Genomic DNA, 26,532 nt, shown 5'->3' on the forward strand with positions numbered 1-26,532 from the left:
AGCCTTTATGATGCGGGCATTCTTCTGTTCTTGCAAATACACCTACTGGGTTCGTAGCTACTGTTTGTTACTGTTTGTTACCTGGACTAGGCTGTGCTGAAAACCCCCTCCACTTCTAAGATTCCCTATCCTATTGACTTTTTTTTTTAAGAACTTAAATTTTTAATCCTTTCTTTACAGGTTACCTAGACCACTTTTTTTTTTAAGTTTTTATTTATTTATTTGACAGAGAGATCACAAGTAGGCAGAGAGGCAGGCAGAGAGAGAGGGGGAAGCAGGCTCCCTACCTAGCAGAGAGCCCGATGTGGGGCTCGATCCCAGGACACTGAGATCATGACCTGAGCCGAAGGGAGAGGCTTAACCCACTGAGCCACCCAGGCGCCCCCTAGACCACTTTTGATTAAGAAAACTATAGAAAGTTAGTAACGGCCCCAGGCAGGACATGTCAGTTTTCCAGAGTCCTGCTCTGCACGGTGTCTGAGTCGCAGCTCCGCTCACACTCGCTGGAATCCGTGGTGGCAGAATTTAGTCCACAGTTTGCTTCTCCCTGTATTTCTTTGTAAACGCTTCAGCATTCTTACAGAATTTTTTATGGTCCTTGGAGTTTCCTTCAGCTAGGTCAGCTTGAAGTGGGTGCTCGGGCTGGGGGTCGTTTGCGGAGTACTAGGAGGGACTGGATTACCTGGTCAGCTCGGGGTGCTGGATTCCAGTTCTCAGCACTAATTACCGCCGGACAGACCTGCCCCTTTTTATCCACGTTCTGGTGATAGATCTTCATGTTCAGTGAGATCTTCCGTGGTTCGAATGGGTACTCTGCTGGAAGTTGATTTCCATTCCAACCTCATTCGGAGGGTTGTCAGGAACAAGCCCTTGCCAAGTCACTAAACTACCTTCATCAACCTGGAAGCTTTTCATTCCATGTTTGCAGATTTCTTCAAGCTCCTTCATCAGCCTCCTGCCAGCCACCGTCTTGGATCTGGTGCTGCTGTTTTCCCACTGATTACATAGATGTATTTTATATGTTATTTAATTATTTGAGAGAGAGAGAGAGAAAGAGCACAAATGGTGGGAGGGGCAGAGAGAGAGGGAAAAGCAGACTCCCCGCTGAGCAGGGAGCCTGCTGTGGGGCTCAATCCCAGGACCCCAAGATCATAACCTGAGCTGAAGGCAGATGCTTCACTGACTGAGCCACCCAGGCGCCCCCTATTGATTATACTTAAACATGCTTTGATTAGTAGACTGGCAGAAAAGAGGGTGTGTGAGTTCTGAGCCTTGGTTGTAGAAGGTCTTGCAAGCTTCCTCTCTTGCTCATCCCAGAACCTTGATGCTAAGTCAACAAACCTAGACTAACCGGCCAGACAAGGTACAACTACACAGAACAGAGATCAGTTATTCTGGCTGACCTGGGAGATGACCACAAGTACATGAGGGAACCCAACTAAGATCAGAGGGAAAGAGCCTGGCCGGTTTTAGCCAAATTGCCAGTCTACAGAGTTAAGGGCCAAATGGTTTTGGTCAATGTTTAAGCCACTAAGTTTTGGGATGCTCCGTTATGCAGCAAAGCCTAACTAATATATTCCCTCTGGTCCTGGGGTCTTTACATATGCTGTTCTCTTTGCTTAAAACACTTCCCTCTTTCTTTGCCTAGTTAATGCTTATTCATCACTGCTCAGAAGAGTTTTCCCTGATCTGGATTAGTTTGAATCCCTCCATTTTAGGTTCGCATTGCATTTTATACCCCTTTGATAGCACTGCAGTAGTTGCTGTCTTATATTTATCTGTGTGTAGCATTGAATTATCATCTTTCTTTCTCCAAGACTAGACTATAAGCTCCATGAGTCCAGGAACAGCATCTGTATTGCTCACCAGCATCTGTATTGCTCAACAGCATCTGTATTGCTCACCAGCACGTTCTAGCACCTAGTGCAGTTCTCAGCATATAGTAGACGCTCACCAAACATTGGTTGAAGGAAAGATTATGTTATAGCCCTGGAGGAAACAAGCCTGTGGGGGTTCTTCTTTAAAATAACCCTCCCACCAGTCCCCTCCTCCCACTCGCAGGGGAATTAACTGCATGAGAATGTGCTTTGTAATTTTTAAAGGACATACAATTGTTAGTTCTTAATTGTTAGTGTTATTATTCTGGGATGGCAACAGCTGGCTTTGGGGGAATCCGTTCTTTCTCATTCCCCTCAAATGGCCCCAGGCAGTTTCCTAGCAGCTATGATTGTGGCTGGATAAGCAACTTACAGGCTGAGAATCTTGCCTAGAGTTAAAAGTTGGATGTGTAAATATCTCTGTTGCTGTGACCTAGCAAATAAGCTCCAGGCTGGTTAATTGCAGAACTTGGTGGTAATGATACCAATGCTGAGTTCAATTAAGGACTATTTACAAAACCACCGGGGGAGGATTTTCCACTTTTTCTGAAACAGTAGGCATGGACTAAAGGGACCTGCTATTTTACAGTATAAACCAACGGCTTAGATACACCATAAACTCCTTAGATATGTATCTGCAAACTCCATGATGTACTTGGATCCCCAGAGCTCAGTTTCCAAGAGGACAGCATGAAATTAACAGCTGAAGCACTCAAAGACAGATCCTCTGTGTGCAACTTTTCTGAGCCTCAGTTTCTTCATCTGTAAAATGTACAGTATGAACAGTCTGACCTCATAACTTTGCTTGGAGATTACATGAGATGATCATTGGAAAGTGCCATTAGAATCAGTAGAACTCTATGCCGGTGCCAGGCCTAGAGAAAGCACTCAACACATTTTAGCTACTGGCTATTATCATTAATACTCTTCCTAATACACATAGTTGCTTCCACTCTGCACAGTGCACCAGCTTCAGAAACCTGCCCTGAAATCCTCCTTGCCCAACTTGGCCTACTCAGGAAGTGAGCAGGTTTTCTTACACAGCAAAAGACAGGTGCTGTTTCCCAAGCATACAGGCATTTATTCATGAGATGTGGGTTAAGTGCACACTGTATGCTCCCGCTCTGATAGGTGCTAGCGGTACAGAGGCAAACAAGAGAGTCCCTGTCCTCGGTTTACAGGGGAGGATGAAGTGTACAGCAGTAAAGGTTTCACCAGCATTGATCCCTCGATGTTATGGGAACATAGATGAGAGGCCACCCCAAAAGGTCAGAGAAGGCTTCTTCTGGGCCACCTGGGGTTCTCAAGAGGAGTAGAGGGTGAAGTCCTTATTAATGTCACACAAAACGGAAGGGAACCTTACTTCCTTAAGGGATTGCCGCAATGACCCATTTGTCTGACCCTTTTATCGCAAAGCTCCATTATAGCTGGAAACGGAGCTTTTAAAATTAATAACCTAATGACAGAAAGCATTTTCCGTGATGCTTAGCATCTCTGGAGGAAATGCCATTGGATGCTTATCTTATAGGAGGACCCTTTCAAGTTTAGCTTTTACCAAAAGGGTGGGTTTTTTTGTTTTGTTTTGTTTTGTTTTGTTTTTGGTTGGTTGGTTGGTTGGTTGGTTGAATAGTATGGTAAAAAAAGACCAAAGACTTCATCGTCTCTCACATTCTTGTGACCTGGGCTCTAGCAGCAGCTCTAGGATTGACAATGACTAGATATAGTAGAGTGACCAGGTTTTCAGGGAGAAACACCTCCAAGGGCATTAGGAAATTTGGATTCTGTCCCTGACCATGCTGACTAGGTGTGTGTGGCCCTGCTCCGTTACAACTTCTCCGTGAGGTGGTGCGTATAAACTGGGAGGGTATGACAGGTCCTCCTGACTCGGGAGGCAATCACTGCTTGCCCCCGCCTTCTATCTGCCCTTCTTCCCTGGCTCCTTCTCTCGTTCCTCCAACCGGAAAAACAAACAAAAATCCCCCCTGGGCTCCCCGTAAGCTTCACGTTACTATTCCATCTCTCTTTCCTTCATGACTCAATAGCTTGAAAAATAAATTTTAAACTGTCATTGCCTGCTATAGAAATAAAAACCGGAATATTTATTATGTTCAAGCACTTTTATGTGGCTTAATTCATTTCGTCCTAATACTTTATGATGTGTGTACTTTCATTATCCTCATTTTGTAGGACACCGAGGCTTGACAATTTAATTTGCTAGGCAAAAATCACAGGGCTGGTAGGTGAGTGAGAACTGAAACCCAGGCTAGAGGGGTGCCTGGGTGGCTCAGTCAGGCAAGCATCCGACTCTTGGTTTCATCTCAGGTCATGATCTCAGGTCCCCGGGATGGAGCCCCACATCAGCTTCCATGCTCAGTGTGGAGTGTGGAGTCTGCTTGATATTCTCTCTCCCTCTCCCTCTGCTCCTCCCACGTGTACTCTCTCTCTCTGATAAACAAATAATCTTAAAAAAAAAATAGAAAAGAGAAAGAAACAAACCCAGGCTACAGACTACAATGCAGGTTCTTAAGCACCAGGCTTTGAGTGTTTATGTGTGCTGAACGCACCTTCCATTCTTTCCTTTCCTGCTCTCCCCACTCCCCAGAATGTTTTCTTCTTCTCAAGGATCTCTAGGTGGTCTGAGTGTAGTGGACAGTTGTTCGGTTTTGGTGCCCACTATCCATTTCCACTTCCTAAAAGCAGGTGGTTTCCTTTAGAGTTACGTCTTCCCCACTGGCTCTTATCACGTGGGGCTGAAATCAGGAGACTTGCCTTCTCCTGCCTAAGGGACAGCAGAGTGAGGCAGGCTGGGATCTGAAAAATAAGCAGCAAGGTCAAGGAGGCTGGAAGAGTTTGGACTTCCGTTCAGTCCAGCTGAGCGCTTGCCAACAAGTTCAGTAATCAAGATAAAAAAAATTTTAATGCAATATTTTGTAAAAGGAAAATTAATGCAAGCATTCCAGGATGAATAAAATATCACACTTTTAAAGATAGGGTCACTAAGACTGAATTTTCCTTTTGCCTTTGGATTCAGGATGGCCTGACACAGCACGGCAGGACATCACCCCTTTTGTGGGGGCCCTCCCAGCCTCTCCCCCAGCCCTTCACACCTGCCTCCCACTCTCTGTTCCAGGGTGTCAGGGTGCTACGTCTGCTCCTTGGTCCTCTGCATGAAAGCCCTTTCTCCTTCCACCTTCTTTGCTAATGAACTCACCTCCTTTACCTCCTCTGCTGAATATCAGTTTTTTCATCCATAAACCGGGGATGATAAATAGTTCTTAAGCCATAACCTTGTTGTGGGCATTAAATGAGCATTAATATCCACATGGCACCTGACTCCAGGTGAGCACTCAAAGTCCACACCAACATCAGGATCATTCCGCAAGACGGCATTCTGCAGACGTGCCTCCCACCACCTGAAGCTCAAGGTTGCTAATAGATGAAAAATTCACACCTGGATCCCCATCTGGGCTTCTAACCACCCAAATCTCACTCACTGACCCCTCCTCCTCCACTGTTCAGTAAATTTTGGTGTCTTATGGGGTTCTTGCTCAAACATCTCTTCTTTCTATCTACACCACCCACCCCCTCCCAGGCCATGTCATAGATGCTCACAGTTTCAAGTGTTTCCTCTTGTCTGTGATACATCTGTGACATCCAGATCTTGAGGCCCAAATTTCCAGGTGTTCAGTGGATGTCTTACCTGTGTCTACATACCTTTATGAATATTACCAGTACAAACAACAGCAGCGCGAAGGCTAACTAGTTACTCAACACAGAGCCAAGCACGTTACATGGAACATTTGATGTCATCCTCTCAAAACCTCCATTTTACAGAGAAAAGGCAAAACAAGAAAAAAAAAAAAAAAAAACCCAAACATCACAACAAAATAGAAGCTGAGGGAAGGGAAGAAAGTTGTCCAAGGTCACAAACCCGGGGAGTGGCAGAACCTGGATCTGGACACTATCAACCTGACTCCACCGTTGGGAGCAGGAGCTTCTGCTGAAGGAGACTGTCCAAAGTAGCACCTTTTAAGCGACATCCTGACGTGAGGGAAAGATGATAGAGCAGTTGATCTCGACTAGAGAGCATTCTGCAACGTCTGCTGTTATTTCCGTTGTCATAACTGGGCTGTTGCTACTGGCATCCAGTGGGGAGAGCCCAGGGATGTTGCTCATCTTCCTGCAAAGCTTGAGAAGCCCCAGCAAAAAAAAGAATGACCTGGTCCAACGTGCTAACACCCAGGATGAGTAAACCCAGCAGTTGAGGAGTCGGTATAAAGCAAGACTGTGAGAAGCTCGTAAAGGGTGTTAGCTGATTAGGGGCTTCCTCACCAACTGTGCAGGAACCTCTGCCTCCGCTCTTCCCACCACCCTCATGCCCACCACCTCCCCCAACTCCAAGCAAAGCTGCAAACTCTTACCTACCGCCCAGGCTGCCTTCCCAGCACAAAGCACAAACAGGAACTCTTTATCTTCCACCTCAAACCTTCCTGGCTCATGCTCTCTGTCATGGTTAAAAATACCACCCTCCTCCTTCCCCTCCTCCCGTGAGGTGAGCGCCATTGTCCCCCTGCGTATTCTCATCACCGTCCCCCCCCCCCCCCCCCCGCTCTCTCTGCAACCATCAGTCATTAAGCTGATGGCTGATGGTTTCTGGCTCCCAAAGTCCATCCTGCTCCTCCTCTCCTTTGCCGTTGGACTAACTTTGGGCCAAAATAGCGTCTCATGCCATTTCCTCCCCAGTTCACTGAGGCTGAAGTCACTTGGTGTTCATCCACAGCAGAATGAACTGTTTTCACCCAGAGCATGAATGTCATGAGGGATTAAACTAGGGGGCCTTAAGAGCCCACCTAACTCCTAGTCAAGGAATCCGGGATCAGCTCACCAAGGAACTTGAGTCTGTCCTCGTCCCCTGGCCCTCTGCTCTGGTGGACACGGTAGCTCCCCGCTGGTCCAGGCCTCGTCCCACCCCCCCCCCCGCCCCCGCATCCCTCCTCATCCTCGGCACCTGTTCCATCAGTGCGCCCGCCCTCCCTCTTCACCCTCTCCTACTCTCCTGGGACCTTCCCATCAACCACAGATGCTCACTCACCCACCAGTCCTTACAGAATCCTCCCCTCCCCTCCCACTAGCTAGACAGCCTTGTTTCTGAAAAGAGTTGTCTACCCTTGCTTTCTCCCACTCACTCCTCAACCCACTGCAATCTGGCTTCCAATCCCTCCGCTCCATTGAAACAGCTCCGGCAGAAGTTACCAGGCTTCTGATAGTCAAATAAAACGCACACCTGTTTTCCGGTCCTTACCTGACTGAACTCTCCAGGGGCATTTGAGTGTTGGCCATTCCTAACTTTTAGAAGAAATTTCTTCCTTTACCCTTGGTTTTCCAGCCACTTCCCTTCTAGCTTCCTCCCTCTCAGTCTTCTCGGTGAGCACCTCCTCGTCGTCTGCCTACTGTGTCCCTCTGAGATCAATCCGGGTCCCAGGAGCTTCTCAGTCCACATATTCCGCTTGAACGAATTCACCCACAGCTTTACCCGCCAGGAGACGTGGTATAGGACGGTGGTTAAGAGTCGGAACTCCAAAGCTCCTCTGTGCACCGTTTGGCCTGGGCCAATTACGGAGCACTCCTGGGCCTCAGTTTCCTCAACTGTAACATGGTGCACAGCTTTTCGGTCTCATTGCTCTCTGTGTCTGAACATGCACCATCTCCTCAGACCATGCTGAAACCTGAAGGGTTATATTATGTGCCCATGTTTTCGTTCCACTTTTGCTCAGGCACCCAGGGGGTGCCTCGTGAATAACTCTGAGAATAAATGAATGAATGCTGTCCTGCATTCGTTCCTCCAGAAATAAATCTTGAGATAAGGAATTGGGTGCAGCTGGTTTATTTGGGAGATGATTGATCCCAGGGAAAATGAATGAGTGAGAAAGAGAGGAAAGAGACAAACGGCAAAGAGAGTGAATTAACGGGAGGATTACTACTGGGGGCAAGTGGACCTGATTCCACTGGGATTCCCTGAGGAATGGTGCTGACAGCACGTTAGGACTGTCTATGAACTAGGAAGTGGACTCTCACCAGACACCGAATCTGTTCAGACCTATCTCAGACTTCCCAGCCTCCCAAACTGTGAGAAATGAATCTGTGTTGTTATAAGTCACCTTGTCTATGGTATTCTGTTAGAGCAGTCCAAACTGAGTAAAGACCCCACCCCCCCACACCCCACCATGCTGATCTAGGAATCTTCTCCATGCTCTCTACAGCCCCAAGACACCCTGGGCATACCTCTGTGAGAGTCATTCTCTCCTTGCTTTCTAAATAGAACTTCCTGGTCTGCCTTTCTTGGAGAGCGAGAATAGTTCATCTTTGCTGATCTAATGCCCAGAAGACGTTTGAGCTCATTACAGCACTTATAGAATGTCTTTCAATGAATTCAAGTTCACCGTGCTCAGGGCCCCACTCAGAGTAAGTGGTCAATAAATGCAGGCTCCTTTCCTTTCCCTCCAAGTCAAAGAGTTCGCCATCTGACTTAGGAGAGCACTCCCTGAGCAAGCATATGATGTGATAAATATGTTCTTGAAATGAACAGAAGTGCTGGGGGAGCACGAAGGAGGGAGCAATTAACTGGGACTGTCCCAGTGAGACTGTGGTTACGTCATCGGCAGTCTTAATTACTTATAGCACCATTAATAGAGCTGTCTACTTCTTCTTCCATTACCCTGGGCTTTCTCATTTGAGCAACTCTCCACCAAAGTGAAGATACAGGGAGCTCAGGGACAGAGTGAACCGGTCACTCTAATCTTGTTTGTCCCTTTCATTCATCTGACATGTCTCTGTTGAGGGTCTCTTATGGGCCAGTGCTCTTCTTGGCACTGGCATACAGGAGTGGGGGAGGCAAGCAGCAGCCTGCTCTAAGGCAGTGTACCCGTGCAGAGGGAGACACATGATAAATAGGCAGCCAACAGGATAAATTAAGCAGTGGCAGGGGTTCTCAAGCAGCGTAACAGGGCATGTGACGACGTGACGTGGGAGAGAGGTAGGGGTGGAAGTAGGTGCCAAAGACAAGTAGATCAAGTGGCCAGGGAAAGCCCCCTTTGAGGAGCTGACTTCTGAGCTGTGAGCCGAGCCCCAAGAACAGCCAAGTGGAGATTCTTCCGGGCAGAGGGAACAGCAGCTGCAAAGGGCCTGGGGCAGGTTCCTGGACTCCTGGTGCCAAGCCCAGAGTTTGTCTCACTGCTTCTGACCACTGAAAAAAGAGTTGCAGAAGAGAGACAAAGTTGGGTCTAAAACTGATCTCTGGCCCTGACGTGGAGTAGAGAGGCTGATACCCGATTTTCCATCCCCAGCAGGTTCATTTCAAGCTTCCGTTTTCACTCACTGGGCATGTTGCTCCCTCTTCAATGTCTGACTGGGTTTCAAAGGAATTTGAAAGACTTACAGCAAAGCTACCAAGCTGCCTCCTCCAGGTAGAAATCCCTAAGTGTGGCATGCTTGTGGAAAACCACAGTGAATCATTCCCACTGGCTGCCCAGTCCTGGCCCGACTGGACAGAGATTTACTTTGCTTTTCTCAAACCTTGTGAAGCCTCTCCAGACTTTAAAGAAACCCCCACAATGTCGACTCCTGGCTTAAGAGCAAAATCCCAAGTTCCATGAGGTTTGTTTCAGATTTCACCAGAGGGGGGGTCTGCCATAGCCACCAACCTTTTCCTCTGCGGAGAGCAGTTTCTGATATGCTGCAAAGAAAAATAATCACTGGGTGATTAGGAAGAAAATGAAATTCGAAGGCTCTGTAAGCAGGCACAGATATGCACAGCGCACACCCCATGAGTTAAAACCTTCCTTTCTCAGATGTCTCTCATGGTAGTAAGAACAATCACGGCTATCATTTATTTGAGCACTTACAATGTGTCAGTCCCTGTCTAAACATTTGGTTTCCAAATCAAACGGATAAGGGTAGCATTACCACCTCATTTCACATTTGAGGAAGGGGAAGCTCAGAGAAGTTCGGCGACTTACCCAAGGTAACACAGCAAGGGAAAAAAAGGACAAGTCCGGATTCCAGCCGGCATCAGAGTGTGAAATCCAGACTATTGCTGTCCCTGCTCTCCTGACAGAGAAAATTCCTGCCCCCTCCCAGCAAGTCCCTGGACAAAAATGAGGAAATTAGCAGAGGGGAAGCAGTGAAAGGGGGCAGCCAGGTAAAGTCATTTCTCTTATTGAAAACAGGGGACCCTGCCAGGAGATGGCAAGTTCATCCTCCACTGAACGGGGAGAGGACAAGGCCCTCTCCTGGTGTTGGGGCGCGGCGGGGGGGCGGGGGAGAGGGCTCCGAAGGGCCCCTGCCAAGGGCAAGGTTTTGATCTGGGCACCGAGGAGGCAGGCGCCGGCGGGGGCGCGGGGCGTGCGGCGGAGCGGGAGGACGCCCTGCCCGGCCTGGCGCAGCGCCCCCGCTCCAACCCCGAGTTGTACCCCCCACCCCGGCCTGGTGCCGGCGGGCCAAGGGTTAAGCGAGGCGGGAGCCCCCGGCGCGGAGCGGGAATGCTTAGTCAGGATTCCGATTTCCTGTCGAAGTGCTGGGATTTCCTGCAGCCCGCGCCCGCCGCCGCCGAGCGGGAGCGTCCGAGCCGCCCGCGCCTCCGCGGCCTCCTCCCCTCGGCACATGGTCGCCCGCCCCTTCCTGCGCCGCGCTCGGCTCCCGCGCCTCGCTGCCGCCGCCGCCGCGCCCGTGCCGCCCGCCCTGCCGGCCGTTCCCGGCCGCCGCCCGCCCTCCGTCCCCAGGGCCGCCGGCGCCCGGCTGAGGGCTGCGGCGCGCGGGAGCCATGGAATAATGCCCAGCGGCCCGCCCGGTCCCGGTGAGTTGCGGGGCGCCCTGGGTCGTCCGCGCCCCCCTGCCCGGCCCCCCCGCGCCGGCCGCCTGCGGGCTGCGCCTCTCAGCGGGGCGGCTCGGGCGCGGGGAGGGCGCCGGCCGCGGACCCGGGGGGCCCGCCTGGGGGGCGCCGACACGGTGTTGGGGGGGGGTTCGGCCGGTGGCTCCGCGCGCCCTCCCGGGGAGGCGCCGGGACCCGCCGATGGGACGGCCTCCCGGCATTGTCTCTCTGGGCGGCGGAGGAAAGTTCCCCGCGGTTCCTGGAAGGGCGGCGGAGCCCCGCAGTGCTCGCCCCCCGCCCGGGCTCGGACGCCGCGCTGCCAGGCAGGCCCCAGGCCACTTGCTTTGGAAGCCAGTGAGACGAAACGAAAGCGGGGGCAAAGATTCCCAGTCGGGGCTTGGGGTTTGCTCACGGGAAGCCTGGGAAATGGCTTGTGTTTTTCCCGCTTGTACCATTTTGGGACCTGCTGCATTTTCTGAGAGCGACGAGAAGTTTTAAAGAAAAAAGAAACTCGCTGGCGTTTGGTATCCTGCGGTTTTCGTACATCCCGAGAGTTCTCGGGCGTTCCTAGAGCGGTTTCCTTTAATAACTGGTCCTTCCACTAGCCCAGGGGGAAGGATAGCGACTTCAGACCATCCCGTCGTCAACGTGAGAGCTCAGCCTTACCTGCACTGATGCGAAAGAACGAGAACTTTCTTCCACTTTTTCGCAGACTCTATCAGGTTGTCTTGGCAAAATACTTAATTCTGGGGTGACAGCGGGGCCAGGGCTGCTGAGTACTTCTGGGATTGTAAAACACCTTTGAATATTGAGGCCAGTTTTATCTCTATTGAACCCTTCACCCCAAGACTTTCCTGTTTTGCAGTTGGTGGTCCTGTTCCGCAAAAAGATGCAGATGTTTTGGCAAACAGCAAATCTCAACAGTTTAGAAAGAAAAAGGATCTTCCATAACAACTGTTTCAGCCCCTTGTTGTTGGGCATATGGGGCTGGGAGCTCGCTTACCCAAGTGGCACCGCCCGTCTTCAGACTCCCAGCCCAGTGCTCCTCTCACTGTGGTAGTTTCTAGTCTGGCTGCAGGAGACATTTGGAAATAGGTCTTATTTGCATTATAACCTTTGTTGTTTTCGTGTCTTCTCTTGTTCTGTCTTATCTATTTCTGCCGCTGTTTTTGAGACACGTGGTTATCTCAAAGTCGGTATTTTTAGAGAGCGAATTAAAAAAAATTCCCTAACCTTTACTGTTCAGCCACCAAATGGATTTGAAACCTAAAATGGGTGGCTTGTTACATAGGGAATTACTTTTCTCTATCCCATTCTTTTGTGAAAAATAGAAACTCCTAAGTCCAAAAAAGGGTGGTGTCTTAGCACAAAATGTACCCCGCGATGTTCTCTGGACTTGATTTTCAGCCCTCCTGTATCTTGTGAGCAAAGCAGCCCGTCTATTTTTCTCCTGATGAGAGCTCCGAATGGCTGGTTTTTCATTTTTAGTATGTGATAATGTCGGAGAGAAAGGACTTGTTCGCAGGCTTGCCATTTGGTGAAGGAAATTGAAATTCTCTCCACCTCTCACCAGCCACAGTGAGCCAGATTTTTGAAATCAGTCAGAGCCTTGCAGGCCCAAAAATGAATGTGTGCATCCAAATGGGGCCCTCCCTCGCCCCTCTCGAGGACCCACCTCCCAGCTGGCATCTCCACGCAGCACCCACGGGACTGATGTCTAAAGGAAAAAGGGAACCTGTGTTACCTGGGACGGTGTGGTTCCTGCATTTTCCCTGTGGGTTCTCAGCTGTGTTTGACTGGGTCCTGCCGCCCCATCCTCATTCTTCCCTCTCTCATTTCCTCACACTTCTCTCCCAGTCACTATATCTGGCCTGGGCTCAAAAGGAAGTCTTTCCTGTAGGATGCACAGATGATCCCCACATAAGCAGTAGTGACAAGGACCACTTGCTATATGCCCTAGGCATGTCACCTGCTAAGAAGTCCTAAGGAGGAGAGGGAACTCCTTTGGGAGCCTTGCCCAGAAAGGATGCCACTTTTCAGATTCATCTGGAATTGACTCATTCCTTCATTCATCCAGTACAGTTTGCTAAGTGGCTCCCCCGTTTCCCCCGTGGGAGGTGCCAGTCCTGCAGAGATGAACGGGACCCTGTATTCAAGGCCTTCTGTTTCAGCCTCATCCTTCGGTGTCAGCTTCACACTTGCTCTTTTGGTTAGTGGGTGCGATGAGCCCGTAGTGAGCACCTGCTCTGACCTAGCACTGGGTCAAGTCCCAAGGAGAAAGCAAGATAGGCCAGGCCTGCCCTCAGGGAGCTTGCATTCCAGTGGAGGGATTAGGCCAAGCCCAGAAGCACCAGTGAAAGATTGTGATTCTTGTTACTGAAATCCTGACCAAAGCAAAGCGGGGTGGGGGTGGAAATGGGGGTGGTCCTGGTTTTGCTCGGAAAAGGTCTCTCTGAGATTGAAGACTTGAGAAGAAACTGGCAGGGCAGAGAGGTTGCAGGAGAGGGCATTCCTGGCAGAGGGATCAGAATGTGCACCCTCCTGTGTGTGAAAGGCTGGATATGTTCCAGGGAGTGAGGGTAGTCAGGGCGGAGGGGTGAGTAAGGAGGTGGGAGTGGCAGAGTGTAAGGGAGAGATGGGGAGAATGACAGAAGGTGAGGTTTCAGACAGAGGCAGGTTCTAAGCCATGCTGGGGAGGTACCCCACCCCCTCCGCCAAGTACAGAGGGAAGTGGGGCTGAGTTTGGGCTCTGGAGTGGGATCTGATTGACATTTTTGAGAGGTTGTATTTACTGCTTTATGAAGAGTTGATCACAGAAAGCAGAGTGGAAGCAGGGAGACCAGTTGGGGGGCCCCTGCATGAATCCAGAAATGTTGGTGGCAGCTTTGACCGGTGGAGGTGGAGGGAAGTGGGTGTGACCTGGTTAGAACCTGGAGATAGACCTGATGAGACTTGGTGATGGATGAAATGGGGGTGAGGGCAGGGAGGGACTGGAGGATGATCCCTGGGTTCTGGCGTGAACCGCTGGCTGTCATTTGGGAAGACAGGGGAGAATAAAGGCGGAACACATTCTGGAGAGAATCAGGGTCCGTATTGGCCATGCTAATATGGAGTTGTCTAGGAGACATCCGGGTGGACACCTGGGACAGACATGATGGCATGTGACTTCGGACCTCAGAGGGTACCTCTGGACTAGAGACACTGATGTGGAAATGACCAGGCTGCAGAAGAGCCACCAAAGTGCAGGCTGGCACGCGCCCTGCTGTTTTATTCCTCCGAGGGTCCGCCGATGCTCATCCTCCTGCCTGGGACGCCCTTTGTCTCTCTCAGGCTAACACCTACTCATCTGTGAAAACATACCCATGTCTTTATCTCCTTGAAGATGCCTCCAGCTCCCCTCAGCCCCCAGATCCCTGCGTCTACTTTCATGATAGGATTCAACCGAAGTTACCTTTTTATAGTGTCTTAATGTTTATGAAAAACTTGATGCAGGCTCTGTCACATAGTAAATGCTCAACAAATGCTAGCTGCTATTATTATTGTTGTTGTTGTTGATGGGAGTGATGGAGAGGCATATAAATAAGAATTATATTGGATAAGTGTAATGATAAATGATGTATTAGTCTCCTCTTCCTGCTCTAATGACCACAAACTTAGTGGATTAAACAACACAAATCTGTTCTCTTACTGTGCTGGAGGTCAGAAGTCTGAAATGAGTCTCACTGGGCCAAAATCATGGTGTTGGCAGGGTTCTGTTCTTTCTGGAACTTCTAGGGAAGCTTCCCTCCAAAAGGAACAGGGAAGACTCAGAAGAGAAGACCCTAGGGAAGAATCTGTTTCCTTGCCTTTTCCAGTTTCTGGAGACTTCATACCTTGGCCCATGGTCTCCTTCCAGCTTCAAAGCCAGAGGTGTTGGTCCTTCTCACGCTACCATCTCTCTGGCTCCCCTTCTGGCTCCCTGTTCCATTTTTAAGGGTGCTTTTGAGTATATCAGGTCACCTGTATAATCTAGAATGCTCTCCCTATTTTAAGGTCCAGCGATTACCAATTTTAATCCCATCTTCTCCCCCCCCCCCCACCAAATTCCCTATTGCTACATACCCCAGGTGAGCTAGCATATTCGCACGTCCTGGGGATTAGGATGTGGACCTCTTCGGGGGCTGGTAAGGGAAGGTGTTACGGGAGTCCTGGGGTCAGGCTCTACTCGTATCTTCACCTCCTCTCGGATATTCATTCCTTCCTGTGAGCTTTCCTCCGTGCCCAGCTTTACATGAGAATGCCATGAGGATTCATGTCACTGTGCTTTCTTTGCACTGCAGGCCAAACTGTTCACTGCCAATACAGGGATACTAACTTTTCTCTCCCTGTCTCAGGGATCATTTAAGTTCAACCCCTGGGGGTGCCTGGGTGGCTCATTTGGTCAAGTGTCTGACTCTTGATTTCAGCTCAGGTCATGATCTCTTCTTGGGTTGTGAGATTGAGCCCCATGTTGGGCTCCGTACTGCGTGTGGAACCTGCTTAAGAGTTTCTCTCTCCTTCTGCCCCTCCCCCCATTCAGGCTCTCAATCTCTGTCTCTAAAAAAAAACACCGACCCCTGAAAGCCCTCTCCTCACCCATCTACCCTGTATCCACTCCCAGGAAGGGCTGGTGGGGGTGGGGGGGCGCCTGGGTTGCCCAGTCAGTGAAGCGTCTGCCTTTGGCTCATGTTATGATCCCAGGGTCCTGGGATCCAGCCCTACATCAGGCTCTCTGCTCAGCAGGGAGCCTGCTTCTCCCTCTTACTCTCTCCCTGCTCATGCTCTCTGTCACTATCTGTCTGTCTCAAATAAATAAATAAAATCTTTTTAAAAAAGAAATGAGAAAGAAAGAAAGAAAGGACTGAGGAGTGTGAAGTGTTGGTACTCTCTTTGAGTCTGCTATGGCTGATTCCTGTCAGTGTGAATCCCAGCACTGTGTGTTCCTTTTATGCAGCTGGAACCTTGGTTTCAGAGCCACAGCTAGTATCCCCAGTCTCAGCCGGCCCTGTTCCCAAAGCAGGCCACCAGCGCACTCAGGAGAGAGCATGTGGTTCCATCAGGACAGATCCATTGAACCACTAGTGGAAAAAGTAACTTGGAGGGCCTGGCTTGGCAGAGTGCGGCAGGTGGCCCCATCTTCTGAAAGTCCGGGAAACACACCATGATGTGTTGTGAAGCCACATTGCACGTTTTGAGGAGGTAATTAAGACCAGATTTCTAACATCCTCTGGGTTATTTGGAGAAAATGGGCGCCTGCCCCGGATACTCTCCAGAAACAGCCGGCTTCCCGGACACCGTCAGCGTTTCGGAGAGCTGCATGAACTCTGTTGGCCACAGGCATGCTGGGTTGCACCGAGGCAGAGGTCTCCTCCTGCCTGAGCTTCCCCTGCCAGCTCTGTCTGTCCCCATCCTTGGAAATGCCACAAACTAACTCATCTTGTAATATTTTTGGCATTTCCTCTTCCTTTACGGCTTTAAGTCAGGAAATGCGAAAGGCACCAAGTTAGAAAAACAGAAGAGAGAATTGGAGCTCGGGATCCCTCCTCTGGAGTCTGGTTACACTTGGGACAAAGAAGAGTGCGTGCCATCTGCGCTTCCCCCAGATGTGGCGGGGGCTCGGGCGGACCACGCGGGTGCAGATCCTCCTCCGTGGGCAGAGCAGGAAGGAGAGAGTCAAGACAAGGCCTGCTGTGGCTTCTGGGGAATGGCTCGCATTTCCCTCATCAAGGCTAATTGTGAGTTTCCCAGTGCGCCTTCTGCCTTCGTGAGACTCCACCTGGGTGCACACTACTGTGTGTGCATTTGGTTCTAGTTTTGTACCGAAATAATTATCTTTGCGCGTAGAAATGCAGAAAGAGGGCTCAAATAAAAATCCATGATATATACAACTTGTCCTCAGAAGGTTCAGGAAAAAAAATGACAGATGTTGTAAAAACTAGTACGAGTGAGGGGAAAGAGAAGGAAAAAGCCCGTGGAATAAAATGTTAACTCTGGGTAAGCTCAGGCAGAGGGCTTAAGGGGGCTGTTGGCACTATTTCTCATTCTTGAAACTATTTCCAAGCCAAAAGCGTTTTGCAGATGGGAGGGGGGAAAAAGAGTGCTCAACCATGCCTTTGTAATTGGACCTTGACAGATACAGGCCAGTTCCACAGCAAGGTCAGCGTACAGGAAACCAGAAGATTCTGAGGCCTGCTACTGACCGCACCTTTCCTTCTGCTCTCGTACTTTGTGTTCCCAGCTGGGAGAATGTCAGAAAAGCATCTCTCGTGAGGAGTCCGTGAATGGCGTCACGACAGCCATCTTGTGTGGCCGCGTGTCTGTTCACGTGGTGGCCTCTCCCTCAGACGGAGTGCCTCCAGCTCTCGTGCTGGCCTGAGCACGTGGCGGGCACTGACCAGGGAGCCTGAGTCACGTGACTTGGCTTCAGTTGTTCAGCCGTGTTGCCGTGCTCATTGAATTTTCTTATCACTGAGCTTTTATTTTCAGTGACTCTACATTTTCCTTCTAGAAAATGTCTTTGGTCGGTTCTCTTTCAGGTCATCCCAGCCTTTAGTCCTTTTGTCTTATTCTTTCTTTGGGGCTTCTCTTCCATACTTCATACCTTTGTTCTAAATGTACTGACATTGTCTTTGGAATTGCCCCATTATGTTCGCCTGTCCTGGGTGACAGAAGTGTCTCTGCAGAGTGGTTATGCTTCAGTAGGGGCTCCAAAGGTTTCCTGGATCCAGGACTAGTGGTAGCTCTAGGACCTGAGATGTTTAACGCCAGGCTGGAGGTGCAGGTCTGGGCTCTCCGCCCGCAACTAGGGCTTTGACATTTGCACAGGAGCCTTCTCCCCCACCCAGATCCTGAGGCAGATAAGATTACTTGCCGCCACTTCTCTGCACTGAAAGGAGGAGGGGTTCAGGGCCTCTTTCATGGGAGGCTAGGGTCCCTATGGGTTCCTAGCTTTGTAGAGGGGTCTCAGCTCTCCTGTCCTTCTGTAGATGCCAAGAGGAGACGAGCCAGCTTCACATATTCAATCTTCTTTTTCAGACTAGGAATTTAAGGACATTTACAGGAAGGTAAAAATTGCCATTTTGAGAAAAGAAAACCAGAACCCCCCATATCAAAACAGTAGCAACAAAAAGATTTAATTCCGATCAGCAAGCACTTACTGAGCACCTCTGTTTGCCCTGCAGAACGGGGTGGGGGCAAGTTGGGGCTGGGTTTTAAAATGCCTGTTTGTCTTTGTAACCCCCAACGCAGAGCAGACCGCAAATGTTTGGGAAAAATGGAAGCAAACAAGAAAGGAAATTAATGTGGCTGAAGAAGACAGATCGTAATGCAGAGGACAAAATAAGATCATGAAAAGTAGTACTGAATGATGACTCAGAGTCCCGAGTTCTAGTCCAGCAACTGATACTGACTAGTTACGGTTCTTTGATGAATAGTCACTCCCGTCGTGGAATCAAACTTTCTCATCTGCAGTAAAGATGGTAACTCCTGACCCAGTTACAGTGAAAGCAAGAGTGGGAAAGTGGGAGCTTCAGAGGGCCAAGTATTTTTCTTATCTTCCAGGCCCGCGGGGCAGTGTGTCCTCCAAGGGCACGTTGCTTTGGAGTCTTTCTGTCTTGCCTCACAACCACTAGGGGCACTGGGTTTTCTGGGGAAGGGCAGCAAGCATTTTAAGTCCTCAAAGCTTGTTCAGATTAAGGGGTCTTTGATGTATGTATGGTCAGAAGTTGGGCATTTGGGTGCTGAGTTGGCCTGTGTCTCATGTGATATTCTAGAAACTTCCCCTGGGACCCAACAAATGAGGGCTGAGGTACCCCTGGGAGATGCAGGATGAATTTCTGCGTTGCGTTGCCTTCATAGCCTTTGACCCCCTGTTCTGTGAGGCCACTCTTCTGGGTGGTGGAACTCATGATCTCTCCTGGGTCTGCCTTTTGTCCGTGTCCCTCTTTCGTGCAGGAAGTGATTTGGTGGGTGGAGGATAGGGGCATTTGTCATGATGCAATGTGAAAACCACTGGGCTTAGAATCAAGGATAGCTAATATTTCTTGTGCATTAACACGTCAAGTGCTATTCTAAGCCGTTCCACAATATAAGCTCATTTAATCCTCATAATAACCCAATAAAATAGGTACTGTTTTTTGTTGGTGGGGGGCACTGTTTTTAATCTCCATTTTATACATGAGGAGACAGATACACAGACACTAACTTCTCCAAGGTCGTATAGCTCATGGTGGATAGAATTTTAAGCAAAGGGATCTGTGTTCATTGCCCACACTCTTGACCATGATGCAATATTGCCTCTGAAGGCTTGAATTTGAATTTTATGCCCCAGTTCCTCATGTGGCCTTAGCAGACTCGGCCCTTAGCCTTTCAGAGCTTTTAGGTTCCTCTTCTGTACATTTTTAAAGGTTTGTAGGTTTTAAAAAAATGGTGTTAAATGAAATAATATGTATAGAAAGTGGCTTTATTCTTGGCATATCATGGATACTAAACAGAAGTAAGTGAGTTCTAAATGGGATAAGAATTCCTGTTTACATGATCGGTAGGGAAGACGCGTGAATGAACTGATTCCATTTAAAGAGTCTTGTCCTTGGTGCACAACTTTCCGTGCATACCCTGCCCTTTGCTGGAGCACCTGGGACACAAAGATGAAAAATCAAAGTTCATGTGCTGGAATTTCTCCTAGTTGATTGGGAGAGAAAGAGAGGTGTTTATCATTTTGGACCACATCTTGCCCACACCATAGGAGAGTTACAAAGGAATAGCCCTGAGTGTGCAGAGAGAGAAGACAGTCACCCCGGGGCAGGGGTGGGGGGGCGCAGAGTCGGTAAAGCTCTGGGTCAAGAGGTGCCATCTGACCTCACTCTTCCAGGATGGGCAGGATTTCAGTTAACGGAGAGAGTCGGGAAGGGTATTCAAGTCTTAGACTAGCTGGACCGAAGTCTTTGTGGTAGGAATGTGCTGGTTATTTTTTTGGAGGTCTAAGGAAAACATTTATTCAAGGAGAGAGGTAAAACTCAGTTAGAGTAAAGCAGCTCTTGGGGTTTCTCTCTGGAATGCAATCATCCCTGATATTCTTTATCCCCCCCCCCCCACCGCTGTCACAGAAGTCCTGATCTAGAAAAGCCAACGGCAGTGTTGTTTATAGACCTTCCCTTAATAGCATTTTGCAAGTTTCCTCTCCCTAGGACAGTTACTTCCTTGGACTTAAAATAGAATCATAGAAGGGTGGAGATGTGGAGTATTCGCAGATTACACTGTTTTAATGGTACACTTGGAGGTGAGTGAGTGAGAAGGTGTAGCAGACACTTGGTTGCTTATCTAACACCCTTTTCCCTTCCTTGCTCCCGGAACATTAATCTCCAGAAGTTTGCCTTCTAGGGGCTTTAGGGAGGTCAGTCCCAGCCCCGGGGGGGGGGGGGGCGGGAATCACTATGGTCCTGCCCCCCTTGACAGTGATTTGCTTAGGCATGGGCATGTGACACAGGTGTGGCTATGAAATAAGAAGAGAAATTTCTGGGGTTGGGGGAATAGAGAAAGATTTTTCTCCATATAAAAGGAGACATTTAGGAAGACAACCTCTTCTGCTATGGGACAGAGTGGGATTGGCATGTGATACCTGGAACGGTGGCAGCCATCTTAGGACTATGAGGGAACTTGCTTAGGAAGACCATGTTGAGCCTGTTCAGTACAGAAGGATGGGAGGAACAAGACACTGAAAACCCTAACTTTAGACTATTTTTGAGTTAAGTTTTAAGTTTTCTGTTACTTTAGCCCCAAAATGATTTGTATCAGTACACAAAGGGATGACCACCTTATGTGAAATATAGATGATTTTGGGCCCATTATACCACTCCCCCAAGACACACTCACCCTATGTGTTAGCCCACCACCTTCTTTGAAATATACCACCAAATCATATAGTTTCATACCTTCACTGTCTTGCTGTGTTTATTCACCTGAACTGCCCTTTCCCTAACTTCTCCACCTACTCAAAATCCAACTTTGAAAAAAAGTATGGTTCAAATGCACCTTCTCTGAGAGGTCTTTCCCAGTCCTTCCTGTTGTAATTACTTATCTTATTCTTTTGGTACCTATAACATTTGTAGTCCCTCCCTCTCTCCCTCCCCCTCTCGTTCTTTACTAAGTGCCTACTGAGTAGCCAGCTGTAGTGTTGTATCCTAAGCATCATCTTTCATGAATGGGGACAGGCACGCACAGGAACTTGTGAGCCAGTGTGTTTTGTGTGGTCATGCGGGAACACGAGGTATCACCAGGTACTTCCAGAACGGTGCCTGACGCCACCTTACAGGGAGGGTCAGGGAGGCCTTGCTACAGGGTGTAATCCTTGAGTTGGATATTAAGTAGCTGGGAAAGAGCAAACAGAAAGGAAGAAAATTCTAGGTGTCGGGAACCACCAAAACAAAGACGTGGGTGGTAGAGACAGCCCAGTCTGTGTTGGGAGCTAAGCATGGGGGGAACCTGACATTTGAGGTGGGATGCATTGAGGCTGGAGGAGAAGGCCGGAGGAGCCACATCCAAGAGCTTTGACTTTATCCTCAGACCGTGGAGGAGACTTTGAAAGCTTGAGGCAGGGGAGTCTTGTCACGCTGTCCTTTAGAAAGAGGATTCTGGCTGTGTTGCATTGAGTGGACTTGGTGTGTAGGGCAAGGACTGGAAGCAGGCAGACCGTTTTGGATGCTCCTGTGGGAATCTGGGAGCGAGCCCAGGAGACAGAGGGGATAGGCAGTTGGATGGTCTGGGGACTGATGGATGAGGGGCCTGGAGAGGAGGGGTTGCTGTTGACGACACTAAGCTTTCTGGCTTGTTTGCGAGGCTGAGTCATGTCTGTGTCGCAAGTCTTGCAACCTTCTTCAGCTCCTGGTCCTACCAGTCTGCACATCCCCTGGCGTGCTGGGTTTGGGCTGTGGTGGGAGACGGAGGAGGAAGAAGCGAGGAAGAAGGGAGGCTTATCTTCACTTCCTTATCTTCTCCTCCCACGGCTTCGGCTCTTGGGTTCCTGTTTAAGGGGATCAGGAAGTGGAGCTGTGACGTGGTTTTCCTGGTGTCCCTGCTTCCGAGGTCTGAGCCTTGAGAAGAGGAAGGACTTTCTTAGGGCCTGCGGCTTATCACCTTTCCTTCTCATTCATCTCCCAGACCAGCCCAATTCTGAATAAGCCTATCCCAGACCTCTGCTGTGGCCTTTTCTGTGTGTGTCCACCGTTCCTGCCTCAGGCCAGGCTTCTGTGCCATCTCTCCCGAATCATCCAGCCAGTTCCTAGCTCACTGCCCTCCCCTTCATGTCCTCCATGCTAATGCCAGGGAGAGCTCCTTAAAACCAGACTGGGGTCACTCCTCGGGCTCGGCCAGCTTCGGTCCCCACTCCCAGAGCCCCGTGGGTTATGTGAGGAAGAAAGCAGCCCCGACTCTTTAGCTGCTGAGACCTGGGGTCAGCCCTGGCTGTCTTACTCACTGAGTGCCCTTGGACGAGCCACTCACCTTGCTGAGCCTGTGTTTCTCAGCAGAAATACAGGCTGTGGAATGGGCACGTGCCGCCTGAGTGATGGGTGAGGGAGGGCATCTATATTACAGGGCCAGCCTGAGCACGGCACGTGTGCACACACCGAATTTCTCCCTCCCCTACAGCCTTATTCACCTGAGGGAGTCCTTAGTGCCCAAACGCACAACGGACCAGATGCTTTTCTCAACGTTTGTTGAATGAATAAGTCCTTCATTCTCTTTCAGCTTAGGCTGTGACAACATCTCTTTCAATAAGTTTGAGAAACTCTGTCAAGGCCTGTAAGGGCTGGAGGGTGCAGGACCCTGACACTCGGGGGGGGGGGTTCGTGTGGAGGAGGAAGTGGCTTCCTGACTCCATGCCCTGAATCAGAGTCTCTCCCCTGGCCACGCTGCGACTTCCAGGAGCTGCCTCCTGGGGGCGGATGGCCGGGGTCCAGGGATGTGTCATCCCAAAAAAGGGTGAGGCCATCCACACAGCTCTTCTAGGCAACAGCAAACACGAGAGTGTGCATAAGCAGGGCCGTGTGAATTAGTGACGTATGTGCGTGCTTTCTGGAAAGAGTGTTAGTGGACCTAACGTGTATCTGTGTGGGGTGTTCCCATCCTGGAAGAAGCTAGGAGTTGGTTGGGGTAAATGGAGTTCAGTGATGATATTTCAAGCTCTTGGTTTGAAGGCAGTCACAGTGCTGAGCATTTGCAGGGAGGAACCGTGTTGGAGCGGAAACAGAACGCTGTGGAGGGTGATCACCTCGTCAGAAACAGAGCTTCTGTGGTGTAGACGGTTGGTAAGGGTTTGGATCCTGGACTTAGGATGAGTCCTAACTCAGCCTTTTACTGGCTGGCCTTCGCACTTGCTCATCTTGGGCAGGTTCCGAGCCTCCCTGAGCCTCAGTCTTGCTACTTGTCACACGGGGAGAATGGGACTTCCGTTTGCCAGGGTCGTGGGAGGCCTCCATGTGGTAGCACTTGGAGAACATGTGAATGGCCTGCACATGCCAACTGCAAGTGCAAACATGCCCTGACCTGACGATGATGATGGTTAGGGGTTGAGCTGTACTCTCCAAAAAAGATACGTGCGTTCCTAGCCCCCAGGACTTCAGAATGTGACCTCCTTTGAAAATAAGGTCTCCATAGACGTTGTCAAGTTAAAATGAGGTCACTAGGGTGGATCCTAATCCAGTGTGACTGGTATCCTTATGAAAAGGGGAACTTGGGATACAGTGACAGGCAGGCATGCACAGAGTGAAGCCGGTTCGAGGATCCAGGGACAGGGTAAGCCGAGGAGCACCAGAGGCTGCCGCCAACCCCACAGACAAAGAGGAGGCAGGAAAGGATTCTCCCTGGTGGCCTCAGAGGTGGGGTGGCCCTGCCGACACCTTGAGTTCAGACTTCTGGTGTCCAGAGCTGTGAGAGAGTGAATTTCTGTTTTGGGTTTTTTTTTTTAAAGATTTTATTTTTATTTATTTGACAGACAGAGATCACCAGTAGGCAAAGAGGCAGGCGGGGGGCAGGGGGGCAGGGAGCAGGCTCCCCACTGAGCAGAGAGCCCGATGTTGGGCTCTATCCCAGGACCCTGGGATCCTGACCCGAGCCGAAGGCAGAGGCTTTAACCCACTGAGCCCCCCAGGCGCCCCGAATTTCTGTTTTTTTAAGGTGCCTCATCGTGGATGCTATCCAGGGGCAGCCCCAGAAACCCCAGACTGACCCGAAGGAGGGTTGCACGTGTCTGGAGATGGGCCTGAGGCATTCATTCAGCAAACACTGGCCTGAATCTAGCCTCCACTCGTCTGCTCTTGTCGAGCCTCCACATGGCACTTGTTGAGAACTTCCCCAATGTCACTCTGGGAACAGGAGGTTAGCAGTCTGTGCTCCCAGCCTGGAGGCTGAGAGGGACACTAAGGAGCAGCTGACAGCTGTGTGACTGTATTGAAAAGGTCATCTGTAGAGCAGACGAGGTATGTGGGGGGCTTTGGGGTCAAAGGCAGAGACTGGCACAGGACAGTAGCCACAGCCAGTGTGTGCCAGGGATTGGAGAAGGGTTCCGTGTGTGGGATGGGGAAATGGCGTCCCCAGGGACTCGGGGAGTGGAAGCACCCAGAGTCTGGAAAAGTGAGCCAGGACAAGATTGGGGAGGAGGTTGGCCCTAATCCTGTCTCCAGGACGGTGAGATGTGCAACTCTGTGCTTTAGAAACAGCCCTCCCCAGTGGGGCTCAGCTGTACCTCTTACATCTCTGCCTTGTGCACCAGCTGCCCTGGGTGGGGCACTGGGAGAAAGTTCGGATATGAGGGAACAAACCCCGAGCTTAAAGCAGGGACTGAGTGATAGTCTGAGTTTTGCTGGGTCGTGGAGACAGTGGTGTGGTAGAACGGGTGAGGCCATGGGCATGGGAGAGTCCTGGGTCAGAGTACTGGGTGAGGATGCCCACTCTGGCCTTGCTTTGGGGCCCCCGTTTCTGCATGCACTGCTGACACCCACTGCAGAGCAGGGATGAAAATGAGCTTATCTAGGATATGTTTGGGGGCACCTGGGAGCCCTGATGAATAAAGTTGCTTCTTCTCCTCTTAACCCTGCAACTCTGAAAAAGGGCTTTGTGCTACTTATAAAACCCAAAAATCAGAGGTGGAAAGAAAGAGTCGTTGTCTGGAAAGACCTGCACTTCATGGGAGCAAAGTCACTGTCAGAAACGTGGGAGGTAGGGTCCCTATGAGGAAGGAAGGAGATGTAGGGGCTCCCGGAATGCCTCAATAATGCTTATTGGCAGGAAGGACATTCGTCCTCATTGCTCTCTAATTACTTAGAATATTGTGGAAAAGCAGGTAAAGACTTCCCAGCCTCGGATGGCTTAAAAATAGTCTCTGGGCACAGAGTGGCCAAGCTCTTTGCCCCATGACCTCTTCTGCTGAAGTGCCCCTCCCCCACCCACCCCTCCTCTGCCCCTCTGTCCGGTGATGACTCTCAGGCATCCTCCTCCCAGCCACTCTGACTACAAACCTTGGTATTTATTCCACACTTATTTGAGTTTACACTGCACACCAGCATTATTCTAGGAGCTGGGCAACACCAGTGAACACAACAGGGGAAAATCCCTGTCCTCACGGAGCTAATGTTCCAACTAGAGAGACAGAGAGCAACCAGACATCAAATGTATGGATATGAGATGATGAAAAGTGCTTATGGGGAAATATTCACTGGAAAGGAGACTGGGGAGTGCTGAGGGGGTGTACTCTGTCAAATGAAATGTTCAAGGAAACTCTCCCTGAAAAGGTGACATTTGAGCAAAGATCAAAAGGAGCTGAGGGAGTGAGCATGCGGCAGTCTGGGGTAAAATGTGTCCTAGACAGTGGGGATAGCGAGTGCAAAGGCCCTGGGGTAGCTGCATGTGGGACCCTGTTCAAGGAACCTCAGGAAGGCCAGTGTGGCATCGAATGAGTGATGGGGGAGTTGTTGATCAGGGAAAAAGGGGATGGCACAGGTTGGGGGGGCATGACCTTGCTGGGCCTTTTGGGGACTTTTGCTTTTATACTAAGCAAAGAAGGAAGCTCTTTGAAGGTTTTGAGCAGAGGAGAAGTGGTATGATCTTGCCTTCCCTTTTTTTTTTTTTTTTTTTTAAACCAGGTTCCTGCTGTCTGCTGTTCTAGAGAATAGGTTGGAGGGGGCAAGAGTAGAAGAGATGGTGAGGAACCTGTTGGAATAATGTAGGCAGAAGGTGACGGTGGCCTGGACTAGGCAGAAGCTGTGAAAGAGGGGTGGATTTATGGATCCCCACCCCTTGACTCGTCTGAACCATTCTCAGACAGCATTGGTTCTACTTCAGCCATTCCTTGGAGAGTGGGAGAACTTCGTAGGTACCATGCACCAAGTCCACTAACCAGATTGAGCTCCTTAAGGACAGTAGTGCACCCCCTTTCCCAGAGCCTGACATAAACTGTCACCATTCTTCATGTTTATTATGTAGGTAATGGACCTGTCATTTCCCAATGCCTAAGATAGGGTTTGGAGCTATCCCTGGTGCCCCCGGTACACCCCTGTGCTTACCCTTATCCAGACATCTGTCACACTGATCTGTCCTCGTCCTTTCCCTCTGCTGGTCTCTGAGCCCCAGGAGGCCAGTGTGTTTTATCGCCTGCTGTGATTGCAGTGCACGGGCGAGTGCCTGCCACGCGGTGGGTGCTCCGGAAGGGCTCTTGTGAGTCCCTTTCACACATGCTGAGAGCCGAGTGTGACATGCAGGGTGGGTTCTGATGCCAGCGTG

The 26,532-nt window shown here is 50.1% G+C and overlaps 1 protein-coding gene and 1 pseudogene across 2 annotated transcripts in view; one reads left to right on the forward strand and one right to left on the reverse strand.

The window, feature by feature from the left end:
* Positions 1-525: 525 nt before the first annotated feature.
* On the reverse strand, positions 526-10,537 carry LOC308341563 (ubiquitin-conjugating enzyme E2 L3-like; annotated as a pseudogene). The gene is made up of 2 exons: positions 10,353-10,537; positions 526-955 (listed from the first exon to the last, which is right to left on the reverse strand). The product of its transcript is annotated as a ubiquitin-conjugating enzyme E2 L3-like (transcript).
* Positions 10,449-26,532, forward strand: part of ASAP1 (ArfGAP with SH3 domain, ankyrin repeat and PH domain 1) — a 348,258-nt gene continuing 332,174 nt past the window's right edge. The window contains exon 1 of the mRNA XM_080800600.1: positions 10,449-10,728. The gene's annotated coding sequence lies outside the window, so the exon portion shown is untranslated. The remainder of the gene's footprint in view (positions 10,729-26,532) is intronic.

This window comes from Martes martes (assembly GCF_963455335.1).
Source record: "Martes martes genome assembly, chromosome: 4".
NCBI classification, from domain to species: Eukaryota; Metazoa; Chordata; class Mammalia; order Carnivora; family Mustelidae; genus Martes; species Martes martes.